The sequence below is a fragment of the Equus asinus genome, chromosome 25 (genome assembly GCF_041296235.1).
Source record: "Equus asinus isolate D_3611 breed Donkey chromosome 25, EquAss-T2T_v2, whole genome shotgun sequence".
NCBI classification, from domain to species: Eukaryota; Metazoa; Chordata; class Mammalia; order Perissodactyla; family Equidae; genus Equus; species Equus asinus.
Window position 1 is genome coordinate 13,808,680 of NC_091814.1, and position 14,327 is coordinate 13,823,006.

The 14,327-nt window shown below is 39.3% G+C and overlaps 1 long non-coding RNA gene across 1 annotated transcript in view; it reads left to right on the forward strand.

Annotated features, from left to right (window-relative positions):
* Window positions 1-14,327, forward strand: part of LOC106848381 (uncharacterized) — a 69,070-nt gene that overhangs the window by 13,536 nt on the left and 41,207 nt on the right. The window lies entirely within an intron of this gene.

The window sequence follows — 14,327 nt, forward strand, 5'->3', positions numbered from 1 at the left end:
TCTGCAAATATTAACTTATCTAACCTTCAGAGCAACCATATCGAGCTACATAGTATTCTTACCTCCATTTTTCAGATAAGGAAACTGAGTCACAGAGAAGTTTTGTGTATTGCTCAAAGTCAACAGTAGGTAAGTGAGTGGTGAGGCCTATGTTTGAATCCAGACAGTCTGGCTCTAGAGTCCATGCTCTTAACCACTCCACGAAGGCCCGTGAGAGTCATGGATCTTACCATGTACCAAATCCCTCAGAAGCAGCTGGCCTTCTAGCAGACTCAGTATGGCAAAAGCTTCGCAGTTTGGAGTGCTGACCACATAGTGCAGTTTTTGCACGGAACAAGCAACCATTTTATACCAGCATTTCTCTCCCAGCCAGATTACAGGCCTAGAGAGAGAGAGGTGGGAGTGGGGCCTGTCACTATTACACCTACTAACCCATTCACAACATTTTTGCTTGCAGACCCACACCTCTGGGTTCTGCTGACTTAGAGATTTGGTATCCCAAGGAGATTTGCCTCCGTAAAGAGAGACACCAATAGTTCCATTGAACTGGAACCTGAGACAGCTGTCTGGCTATTTTGGGCTTTTGATGCCAGTGAGTGAACGGATAGAGAAGATGGACAAGATGTTAGCTGGGGTGATTGATCTTGATGATTTAGAGGAAATAAGGTTGCTGTTCCACAACAGGGTCAAGGAGGGGATGGGTGCAACCCAGGGGCACTCCAGGGATACCTTGTACCTCCGAGTCCAATGGTTAGAGGTAGCAGAAGACTAAGGCAGCAGAAGCAAGACAACCGAGAGTTGAGATCCTCCAGGAGTGCAGGTTTAGGTCACTCCATAAGGAAAGAACCCCACCCATCTTAAGTCTTGGCTGTATAACTTAGTGGTTTAGAGGCTGAGTTCTGGTACCAGACTACCAGGGTTCAAATCTGAGCACCAAAATCTCCAGTACTATGTTGAATAGGAGTGGCGAGAGTGGGCACCCTTGTCTTGTTCCTCTTCTCAGAGGGATGGCTTTCAGTTTTTCACTGTCAAGTATGATGTTGGCTGTGGGTTTGTCATATGTGGCCTTTATTATGTTGAGGTACTTTCCTTCAATACCCATTTTATTGAGAGCTTTTATCATAAAGGGATGTTGGATCTTGTCACATGCCTTCTCTGCATCTATTGAGATCATCACGTGATTTTTATTCTTCATTTTGGTAATGTGGTGTGTCACATTGATTGCTTTGCAGATGTTGAACCATCCCTGCATCCCTGTATAAATCCCACTTCATCATGGTGTATGATCCTTTTAAGGTATTGCTGTATTCGATTTGCCAATATTCTGTTGAGGATTTTTGCATCTATGTTCGTCAGTGATATCGGCCTGTAATTTTCCTTCTTTGAGTTGTCCTTGTCAGGTTTTGGTATCAGGGTAATGTTGGCCTCATAGGATGAGTTAGGAAGCATTCCATCTTCTTCAATTTTTTGGAATAGTTTGAGAAGGATAGGTATCACCTCTTCTTTGAATGTTTGGTAGAATTCTCCAGAGAAGCCACCTGGTCCTTGACTGTTGTTTTTTTGGGAGGTTTTTGATTTGTTTCAATCTCTTTACTTGTAATTGGTCTATTCAGATTCTCTATTTCTCCTTGATTCAGTTTTGGGAGGTTGTATGAGTCAAAGAATTTATTCATTTCTTCTAGGTTATCCAATTTGTTGCCATATAGTTGTTCATGGTATTCTTATAATCCTTTGTATTTCTGTAGTATCCATCATAATTTCTCCTCTTTCACTTTTAATTTTACTTATTTGAGCCTTCTCTCTTTTTTCTTTAGTGAATCTGGCTAAGGGTTTGTCCATTTGGTTTATCTTCTCAAAGAACCAGCTCTTAGTTCCATTGATCCTTTCTATTGATTTTTCAGTCTCTATTTCATTTATTGCTGCTGTAATTTTTATTCATTCCCTCCTCCTGCTGACTTCGGGCTTTGTTTGTTCTTCTTTTTCTAGTTCTGTTAGGTGTAGTTTAAGGTTACCTATTTGAGATTTTTCTTCTGTTTTGAGGTAGGTCTGTATTGCTATAAATTCCCCTCTTAGTTCTGCTTTTGCTGCATCCCGTAAGAGTTGGTATGTTGTGTTTTCATTTTCATTTTTCTCTGAGTAGTCTTTGATTTTCCTTTGATCTCTTCATGGATCCATTGGTTGTTCAGTAACATGTTGTTCTGTCTCCACATATGTGCGACTTTCCCAGCCTTTTTCTTATAGTTCATTCCTACTTTCATAGCTCTGTGGTCAGAAAAGATGCTTGATATGATTTCAGTCTTAAATTTGTTAAGGCTTGCCTCGTTTCCCAACATATGGTCTATCTTTGAGAATGTTCCATGTGAACTTGAGAAGAATGTATATTCTGCTGTTTTGGGATGGAACTTTCTGTCTGGATGATCTATCCATTGGTGTAAGTGGGGTATTGAGGTCCCCTACTATTATTGTGTTGCTCTCAATTTCTCCCTTTAGGTCTGTTAACGGTTGCTTTGTGTACTTTCGTGCTCCTGTGTTAGATGCATATATATTCAGAAGTGTTATGTCCTCTTGATGGAATGTCCCTTTTATTATTACATATTGTCCCTCTTTGTCTCTCACTGTCTTTTTGTCTTGAAGTCTGCTTTGTCTGATATAAGTATGGCTACACTTGCTTTCTTTTGCTTGCCATTTGCTTGGAGTATCGTCTTCCATCCCTTCACTCTAAGCTTATGTTTGTCTTTAGAGCTGAGATGTGTTTCTTGGAGGCAGCGTATTGTTGGGTCTTGTTTTTTAATCCATCCAGCCATTCTTTGTGTGTTTTGATTGAAGAATTCAATCCATTTACATTTAGAGTGATTATTGATATATGAGGGCTTAACACTGCCGTTTTATCTCCTGTTTTCCGGTTGTTCTATATTTCCACTTGCATTTTGTCCCTTGTATTTCTGACTGCCAGTTCAGTTTAGTGTTTTTCTGTGGTGGTTTTCTCAGTTTTCTCTTTATTTATGATTTGTGGCACTGCCTGATTTTTGTTTAGTGATTACCTTGAGCTTTGTGTAAAATATCTCATAGATGAGATATTCCATTTTCCGATAGCTTCCTATCTCCGTTAGCATAAGCAGTTTCCATCTCTTTCCTCTTCCCCTTCTGAGTTATTTTTGTCACAGATTGTTCTTTTCTGTGTTGTGAGTCTGTGACTAAATTGAAGTGCTTATGGTTATTTTCGATGCTTTCCTTCCCTTTGTCTTTTATGTTGTAATCAAGTGTTTATTGACCTGTTCTAATACAGAGCTGAAATTTTCTGATTCTATTTATCTCCTTGTTCAAGGTTTTGTAAACCTCTGCCTTTTTGTTACAGGTACGGGGGCTTCTTTCACCATTTCTTGTAAGGAAAGTCTAGTGATGATAAACTCCCTCAGCTTTTGTTTCTGTGGGAAAGCTTTTATTTCTCCATCATATCTGAAGGGTAGTTTCGCTGGATAGAGTATTCTTGGCTGAAAGTTTTTGTCTTTCAGTATTTTGAATGTATCATTCCTTTCTCTACTAGCCTGTTAGGTTTCTGTTGAGAAATCTGCTGAAAGCCTGACAGGGCTTCCTTTGTAGGTTATTTTCTTCTGCTTTGCTGCCCTTAGTATTTTTTCTTTGTCATTGACTTTTGCCAGTTTTAATATTATGTGCCTTAGAGAAGGTCTTTTTCATTGATCTAATTAGGAGTTCTATCAGCTTCATGTACTTGTAAGTCCAGTTCTTTCTCCAGGTTTGGGAAGTTCTCAGCTATTATTTCTTTGCACAAGCTCTCTGCTCTTTTCTCCATCTGGAAAACCTATAATCCTCATATTACTTTTCCTAATTGAGTCAGATATTTATTGAGGAATTTCTCTATTTTTTAAAAATCTTAGTTCTCTCTCTTCCTCCACCTGAAGCATTTCTGTATTTTATCCTCTAAATCACTAATTCTGTCCTCCATAAAACCAGGTCTATTTGTTATGAATTCTGGATTGTTCTTTATCTCCTTAATTGTGTTTTTCATATCCAGAATCTCTGTTTGGGTTTTTTGTTTTTGTTTTTGGTTTTTTTTTTTAGAGTTTCAATCTCTTCAGCGAAGTATTCCTTCTGCTCCTTAATTTTATTCCTGAGCTCATTGAACTGTCTTTCTGAGTTTTCTTGTACCTCGTTGAGTTTCTTTATGAGAACTATTTTGAATTCTCTGTCATTTAGACTGTAAATTTCTGTGACTTCAGGATAGTTTTCTGAAGACTTGTCTGAAGCTGAATGTAGTTCTTTGTGGTGTTCGATGAAGTAATCCTTTGCTGGCACATTTGTGGTAAATATCAGGTCACAGAATCTACTTGCTACCACTGTGGGGAAGCAGGAGCTGTGTTTTGTCATCTTTTCCCATCTGCTGGAAGTTGTGTGGGTACGGCTACTCTGTGTTTTCCTGGGCAGGCTGTCACCTGCACTCTGCAGGTTTCACTCATGTGGGCAGGGCCTCTGTGCTTGGCAGGCAGCTCAGACATGGCAGGTAGGGCCTCTGTGCTTGGCAGGAGAGTGGCTGAGCTGCTGCATGCTGGGCTGGAGGGATACCCATGGGAGGGGCTGAGCCACCATGTGATGGATCCTGCAGGCAGCTGTGCTTTCTGGGTGGGGCTGCCTTATGAGTGGGCAAGGTGCCTCTTGCCTGCACTATGCTAGGGGTGAGGGGCACTCATGCAGTGGCTGAGCTGCTACTTGGTGGATCCTGTGGGTTGCTGTACTCCATGGGCAGGGGCACCTTATGAGTGGGCAGAGACACTGACTTGCCTGTGCTGTGTTCAGTGGGTGGGCACCCCTTCAGGGACTGAGCCTCCGCCACTCACTGTAGAGCATTCCCACCAGTGGGGCCACTGCAGCATAATGGGCACTCCCACAGGCCAAGCTGAAAACTCCAAAAGCATTTCCACAGACCAGGCTCTCCCTGCCTCCTGTTATAGTCCCACTGGCTAGCCACTGTGTGAGGATTTGTGACCTGGCTTGCTGCTTCCGGGGAGGGGGAGATGGTGCCCTCACCTATTTCCACTGCCTCCCAAGGATCCAGTTCCCCCACCTTCAGATGCACAGCTGTGTGGATCTCTCAGACATCCTGTTGTGCTGTGCAGGGAGTCCTCTGCTTGTTAATGAATGTGCATTTAGTTGTCACTTAAAGGGGAACAGCTCACTCTGCATCATGCTCTGTGTCTTCTATTAATATTCCTATTTTGCATAGAGTTTTATTAGGAATGGCTGCTGATTTTCATAAAGTGCCTTTTGCGGGCATCTATTGATACAGTCATATGGGCTCTCTCCCTTGTTTTATTGATATAGTGAATTATGGGGACAAAATTAAAATTTAAAGCCCATGATCTATATGAGGCAAAACATGAGGTCTTGCTTTAAAGATGAAAAATGAGTCTATAGAGAGGCAAACCATGTTTCTAGATGGGAATATTTAGTATAAAAATATTAATCGTTGTCAATGAACAAGTAATTATTTTCAATTAAGAATCCCAATAGATTTGAAGGAATGGAAGAAAGTATTTTAAAGTTTATGTGAAAGAATAAATGCATAGAAATTGCCAAGAAAGTTCTTGGCAGGTTATTTCTTGGGCGGTACATCTTACTTAATATTAAGACTTATTACAAAGTAACTGTGCAACAGATCGCCGGAACAGAGCCTAGAAACAGATTGCAAATATGTTTAAGGACTTATTATTTGAAAAAGGTAGACAAAGGAAATGGATGTTTAGTTGTATATGGTGTTGGAATAACTGTGTATTGATATGGAAGAAAATTAAGTTAGATCCACTATCTCACACCATATAAAAAACAAAACCCAGAGAAGACCCACAATTTAAAAAGTGAAAGAAATAAACAAAACCAAGTGTAAAGGTTATGAAGAGGCAATTCATAGAAGAGGTCGTTTGAACATAACACTCTTCATCAGCATAATGAAAATGAAAAGAACGAAGAGATGGATATTTTTCACTATCAGGTTGGCAAAAATTAAAAGTCTGATAGTATCCAGTGATTTTGAGGGTGTGGGGAAATTGGACAGATTCCAATTGCACAGTCGTACACCATTTATGAGGGTAAAAGTCTGATACAATTTATATGAGTTGGCTTGGGCTGCTATAACAAAGTACCACAGACTAAGTGGCTTAAACAATAGAAATTAATCTTCTCACAGTTCTGGAGGCTGGAAGTCCAAGGTCAAGGTTAACATAACAATAAGGTTAGTTTCTGGTGATGCCTCAGTTCCTGGCTTACAGATGATTGCCTTCTTGCTGTGTCCTTACATGGCCTTTTCTCAGTGTGTGTGGAGAGAGAGAGGTCTCTTGCTTTTGTTATAAGAACACCAATCCTGTAGGATTATGGCCCCACCTTTATGATCTTATTTAACCTTAATTATCTCTTTAAAGGCCATATCTCTGAATACTGTCACATTGGGGGGGTGAGGGGGACAATTCTGTCCATAACACAATCTTTTCGAAAATCATCTGCCAGCATCTATTAAAAGTAAAAATGTGCTTATTCACAATAGCCAATAGATGGAAACAACCCAAATGCCCATCAACAGAGGAATTAGTAAACTAATATATATGTATATATATACACATATATATATATACACACACACACACACAATGGAATATTATTCAGCCTTAAATAATAATGAAATTCTGATACATGCCATGACATGGATGAATCTTGAAAACATTATGCTAACTGAAACAAGCCAAACAGAAATTTTGTATGATGCCACTTATTATGAGGTATCTAAAATAGTAAATTCATTGACACAGAAAGTGGAATAGAGGTTACCAGGGGCTGGAGGAAGATGGAATGGGTGGTTATTTACTTAATCAGTACAGAGTTTCTCTTTGGGATGATGAAAAAGTTCTGGAAATGGATAGTGGTGATGGTTGTACAATGTTGTGAATGTACTTTTAATGCCAGTGAATTGTATGCTTGAAAATGATTAAAATGGTAAATTTTATGTTATGTATATTTTACTACAACAAAAAATTTTAAATGTGCATTCTAATTTATACAATGGAATACCACACAGGAAAAAAATAACCCTACTATTACACACAACAACATGGATGAATCACAAAGACATACTGTTGAGCAAAAGAAGCCAGGCACAAAAGAGTATTGCATCGTCTGTTTATTCAAAGTTGAAGAACAGACAGAATGAGTCTATATTAATAGAAGACAGAGTAGTGGTTACCTCTGCCGGTAAGGATTGTTGACTTGGAAAGGGCATAAGGCAGCTTTCTAGGGAAACATTTATATCTGAAGGGTGATTACATGAATATATACACATGTAAATATTAACTGAGCTGTGCATCAAGGATTTGCCTGCTATATGTATGATATATCCATAAAGAACTAAGAAACTACATATCTTTTAACTCAGAAACATTACTTTTGAGAATCTAGTCTACAGAAACAAAAGCATCACTATGTAACAATAAAAGTTTAAGAATTTATTGCAGCAATTCATACTGTAAAAAAAAAAGGAATAACTTTCCAAAGAGAAATTTTTGAATAAATGATATTATATTCATACTATGTAATGTGATGTAGCTATGAAAAAGAATTGATGGAGGGATAGGCTTTTATCAAAATGGCCACTGCTGAGAAATGTGTATAAATGCTATTTTTCTAAAAAGGAAAATCCTTCCAAATTTCTATATGTCTATGAGCATAGAGAAAAGAGTGGAAAGATGCACACCAAATTGCTAATATAGTTTACCTGGGGCCAGTGGGTTAGAGAGGAGAAGGAGATTGCTAACTTTTGAAAGTATATTTGTATTGTTTGACTTGTATTTTATCTTTGAAGTAAAAACACTTCTCTAAAATAAACAAACAGTTTAGTAAGGAAAAAATGCACAATTATAGATATCTTGGAAGGAACTGTGTCAAAATGTTAAGAATGATTTTCTCTGAATAGTGGAGCTAAGATTGTTAAGAAACAAAATTCAACTGAATAAATTTGAGGATCAAATTGGCTTTATTAAGTGATTCATGAATCGGGCAGCATCTCATCTAGCAAGTAGAAAGGAGCTCCAGAAAAGGAAAGGATCTTAGAGGCAGAAAGGGGTTGCAACAAGGAAGTCATAAACAACAGAAAAGGTTATTTCAGGCAATGTCACTTTCCTCTGGGGGAAGGCAGGGGTCGAACAGCTGAATAATTTCACTAATGCTGATCAGGTAATTCCAGATTCAGTGGTTAAAAGTCACATCCCTGGGAGAGGCTGAAACTGCAATTAGGTTAGATATTGTCTTGGTTTGCTGACATGGGGCTTAGCACAAGTGGCCTCATTCTGGGCCTGTTGTTTCTTTTTTTTCTTTAACAATTTCTCCTTTGATCAGATTCTCAGCCTCACTGAGAGATGTGATCAAAATTTAAGGCATTAGCATCATGCTCAGCTACTGCTCTGTAGTTCTCGTGGTTTTTGTTGATCCTTTGTGTGGTATTCATAGGTCATTATATTTCCTGCTTAATCTCTGTGGTATTCACAGGCCATGACTTCAGGTTTACAATTTTTAAGTTGGGCATTCTCTTTGTTCCTTTTTCGATATTCCAGTCTTAGGGAGATCATTTGCTTGGTGGTTAGTGGCTGTGAACATGCATTTAAAGCTTTTGGACAAAATACAGCACACCAGGGAGATTACTATGATTATTATAAGCAGGATAATTCCCAATGTCTGGCATGCACTTTGGAGCTATGGTTCCCCAAGACCCAAACAAATCAATATCAATAAGTCAGAGAAGTACCCCATTGAAGGAGTCACCCTTTTAAGCCAAATGGCTTGCTCAGTGAGCTTATGTAACTGAGTGTCCACTTCCCCAGAAGTGTTAATCCAGGCGCAGCAGGTGGTGTTGGCCACAGCACAGATTATTTTGTTTAGCTAAAAGATAATCTAGGGCTAGGCTATCATCAAAAACAACTTTGGCCACAGAGTCTAGGAGTTTTGTTGGGCAGCTATTGCTTTAGCAGCAGATTCGGCACTATCTTCAAGAGTTAAGGTGAGGTTCATGATCACAGCATCATTTGCACTCACTCCTAGCCAGGAGAGCAGTAATCTACCAAAGGAAGCTAATTTTGAATCATGAATGCCTCCTGGTAATTCCTTTCTAATTCATTGATGTAAATTCAGGGGAGTTGGTCAATGAGGTGTCTCAGTTTGTTTGTGGACAGTTAGAGGCACAGTTAGATAACCTAAGAGGCACTGCCTGGTTATAGGCCAGCCATCTGGGCATTTATAGGGCCAAGGAGGATGATAACTACCACAGACAAAGATAAATCCTATCGAGGCACCAACCGCTTCTGCTAAGGTGGCACTGTTAATGGACAGATAGGAGTCTTTCATGAGAAACCCAGCAGTCTGAAAGGCAAAGGCTTAGCAATGACCTGGGAGATATGAATGATGGCATCATCTTTCCAGACCAGTGTTAGAGTAATGGAAGAAAAGAGAAAAGGAGAAGTTTTGATGTTTAGTTAAAGTACAAAGTCTTGATCCAGTGTCTTGGGTCGTAGCAGTCCACATCAATGTCGGCTTCTCTACCTGGTCAATTTGAGTTGGAGTCTCCAGTGTTTGTACAGCACCAGATGTTCGGTGGAGCCTTTTTCAGCTGTAAGATGAGTACCCCAGGTTTAAGTGCCTGAAGTTTGGCTGCCGTCTGGGTAGTGAGGAGGACCTGCTATAGCCCCTTTCACGAAGATTCTTAGTGATTCCAAAGCAGAAGAGTGGGAGAAAATTGGAAACATTAGTGTGGAGAGTCATAGCCAGATATTTGTGGAAACTAGAAGCATTCAGGACCCAGTGCAATTTATAGGCATATAACAAAACCTCAAAGACAGTGAAGAGGACTGGAATCTAATATCCACAAAGGTGCAAACCTAGTCCTTCTCTCTACAATTACCCCCATTTGTTACTAAAGATAATCACAGTAAAACTAATTTGGGTGCATTAAACACGACTTGGTTATTTACATAAGTGCAGTGAGAATAGTGATACTGCTTTGCTGCACCCTTGCAAGGAAGGTACTGGGCCGATTTTTCCAAGGTCTTACAAGAAGATATTCTTATTGAACTTATGCAAATAACTACCTGTATTACCATGAAAAAAAAGTACTGCAGAGTTTCTGAATTCTGGAGGGATCAGGTAGGGAGAAAAAGTAAATGCTTCATCTTTGTTTAGAAAGGTATACTTTACCAAATTGCTGTAAATCATAGATACTTTAAGAGAAAAGATTTCCTTATCCACAACTAGAAGGACCCACAACCATAATATAAAACTATATACTGGGAGCATTTGGGGAGAAAAAGCGGAAAGAAAAATAAAGAAGATTGGCAACAGTTGTTAGCTCAGCTGCCAATCTTTAAGAAAAAAAAGATTTCCTTACATATGAAGAAACATTAGAGAACCAGCAATGTTTCAAACAGAAAGTCATAAAATATTATACTCCTCCTTCTTAGTCCATTCAGTTCCAATGTAATTAATATTTGCTCTGCTTGAATCCAGTTTTCCCATTGGTTTTGGAAATACTCATTCAGTTCAGTTTCATGATCTTAAAGGTATCAGAAACCTGTGCTTGTCAAAGTCCTTTCCAAAAATATCCTTGAAAATGAAGTACTTTTGTAGGGACACTTTTGCAAAGTGTAGGAGTAAAACAATAACTGTCTATAAATGAAAAGGACTTACAGATGGCCGTGGCCTGATGAGAGTTCATTATAATGGAATTGACAAGAAAATTTGGTTATTTCTGTCATATACAATATTTTAAGCTAATAATTGGAATTATTACTGATAAGATGGTACCAAGACATATCAAATTTCTAGGAATTTCATATATAAGTGTTCTAGAGTGCTTATATTACCAAAAACAGTCATCTTACTTTCTTTGCATACAGAGCTGTTTCCCTTATCATTTCTGGTAGGTTTAATCATGTAGGGGAGGGAGACATTGCCTCTACCCACTCTGGGTCCTTCTGGCCGGACAAGAAATTACATTCACATGAGACAGAATAAAAGGAGAAAATTAAACAAAGCTTTATAACATGTATTCATGGGAGAGCCTCAGGCAAACTGAGCATCTCTCCAAAATGGCAGAAGCTCTCACCTTAAATGCCATCCTCAGCTAAAGACAAAGGAGGATGTTGGGGGTGGGGGGAGTCAGTTTTGAGAGATTACCAGAAAAGCACAGTAAACAAGGGTAAAGTTATTATGCAGCTTTAAGTCCTTGCCTTCTGCATTGATTAAGAATTTCCAGAGATAAGGTCATCCCCCTTCTTCCTGGCACAGAGAAGGAGACACCTTTACAGATGGAGATTTCCTTTACAAATGTAAATGTCTCTTAACGAAGGGTAAGTAAATTCTACTTTTCAGCGTTTCTCTCTTGTCTGCAGTTTTTAAAAGTAACCAGCCCAAAATAATCCTCGTGCCAAAGAGACATATCTTGGGGCGGCCAATTCCACTCCCCCACAGTCCTGCCTTTGAAACTTTTAACTTTCACAGTCCTTTGAAACTTGAAGAAGTTTCATAGTCCAGAAGATGAGTGGTAGATTGTTTCGTCTCACTGAACACATTTCTTAATCCTGATAATAGATCAGTCCAGTTAAATTGATTTTGGAAGGTCGTGATGCAGGTGGACTCCCAAAGTTGGGCCTGTATTGTGGAAGCAAGCAATCAGGTATTTACTAGGTATTTCTATGGAAATAAAAAGAAACAAGGTTAAATGTTTGGAGCAAATTATAAACCAGTTCCTGAGCCCAGAGGGCAGCCAGTCAAGAAGATTTCTAGATGTCAGAGTTGAAGCATCTTTTGCAGCTTGAAATGTCTCTGATGATGTCATTGGGCACTCAGGTATCTTTCTGAGTGGCTTACAGCTTACACAGCAACAGACAGGAATTTCTCTTAAGCTTATATCAAGTTGTTCAGCTTCAGTTTTCAAGGCTTCAGGAAAAAGGGCAGGTTTAATTCTTAATGATGCCAAATGAAAATGAAGGAAAAGATTGAAAACATTAGTTTGGGGATTTGTAGCCAGATGTTTCAGGAGACTGGAAGAATTCAGGATCCAGTCCAGTTTCCACGTAGGAAAAAAACCTCAAAGACAATGAACAGAGCCAGGACCTAATATCCACAAATGTGTATTATAGTTTCTTACTAAAACATAATTTTTCTCTCTAAAATTACCCTCATTTTACCAAAGATAGTCATATTAAGACTAACTTGTTTGCAAAATAAGTTTAGTTTCAATAAACTTGGCCCAATTATTTACATAAGTGCAGCAAGAATAGCAATTGATCATATAGGCTCTTTTAAATCTGCTTTGCTGGAATTTTTATGAGGAATCTCAGATCGAACTTCAAAGCCTCTCGAGGCCAGGAAAGCCAAGCCAAGGACTTGCCATCAGATTTTCCCTGCAGTACCTACAGGTTTGGGTGGGTCCCACTTCTCGAGGTCCTCCAAAATGCTTTGAGGTTCCAGGCACCTGCCAGATAAATAAGCTGCCTTACTTATGAGGTAAGATTGCTGGAATCTCTGTAAACAAGGTACCAGGCCCATATTTCCAAGTGGCTTTATTCCAGAAAGTCAACCTTATTCCTCAAAGGCAGTATTGTCATATGTGACTCTGTATGTTTCTCTCAAATATGACATTCCAGTCAAAGCTTTGGTAAGATAACCAATGTTTCCAAATGTGTCCTGTCATAAGCAGAACAGATTCTTATTGAACTTATGCAAATAACTATATTGCCATGAAAGAACCATACTCACTCACTCACTAAGTTTCCAAATTCTGGAGGGATCAGGTAGGGAGAAAAAGATAAATGTTTCAGTTCTGTGCACCAAAGTATAATTTCACCAAATTGCTATAAGTCACAGTTAGCATAAGAGAAAAAGATTTCCCTAAATCTGAGAAAAAAAGCAAACGTCAAAAAAATGAACAATATTTCAAACAAATTACTCATTCCCAATACTTATTTAGATTGCCTCTAAAACCTCATGAGACATTAGACAAAATTAGCCATCATTCTAAGTTAGTATGCTGACAAATTTGTAGCAGTGATAGCAGGAGCCTTTTTTATTTCTTTTTTAAACTAGTAAACCCAGGCTGCACGTCTGCATCATATTCAGTGCTAACTCTGGAGGACGTGTTCATTTTAATCAAACCAACAAACTTAAATAAACTTTCATTTACCAAAGATTAATTTATATCATGTTAACTTGAAAGACATTTTGGTTAGTTTCTATTATATTTGCAATTTATGTAAGTGCTTACTTTTCGCCAATTAAATAGAGCTCTTCATTTTGGCGAAAGCATCCGGAGGTAAAAATATCACACACATCTAAAATACGTATAGACACACATGCAGAGTCTTCACACCTGTTGTTTTAAAATCACTGCCATGAATCAGGTACAATACAAAGCTCCCTAGTTATTAATCCAAATTTTGTTTTGAGCCTTTTTAGTACTATTTGGGGATAAGACACTCAAGATGCTAGATCTTTCGGCAGGGGCACGCTTATGGCTTTTTCCTTTTTTTTCCCCCTTCAGTCTTAGGAATTAGTGATGGGCTAGATAGTCCCCAGAGGATTTGCAAGCTCTTTGAGATAAGGAAACAGATGGAATCTGAACCGCCTTTAGAGCTTCTTTTCCAGCCTCACAAGGATTTTTTAAGGACAGTTGTTCATGATTTCCCAGAAACTGGGTTGTAACTCAAATGACAGTATTGGTTGATCTACCTGTCCAACTACATCATAAAGGCAGAGAAACCCCTCAAGTTTTCTCCCAAGTGGAGTTTCTAGGGCATAATCCATCCAATTGAAAGTGTTTCTAATTAAAATGTACCCAAGGGGTGAGTCTCCGGGTATGCTTGGGGCATTTCCCATGGCAGTAAAGCCAGTGTCTGGCTGACAGCAGGCTGGAGAAGGGTGCAGAGCCCGACTGTGGGCATCCATATAGTTATAAGATGTAGTCAAGTCCCGCTCAGCCTGGGCACTTAGTCCCTGAGCCAGCACAAGGTGAGCCCAGGAAGCAGGAGGCAAAGGCCTGGAGCTGGCTGGGGGCTAGGGCTCCCAGTGCTGGGGTTGAGAGTTAAGTCCCTGGCAAACGCCTTTCAAGCTTTCAATTTTACAGAAGGTCCATGTTCTGCTCAGGTGCAGTCTGAACTTAACCTCGACTTGGTGACAACAGAAGAGGTGACAAACGAAACAGACAAAGGAAGGAAAAGAAGAGATGAGACCTCACCCTCATGGCCTCTTCCCAAGGGTTACCAAGATAAGGGTCACACAACAGT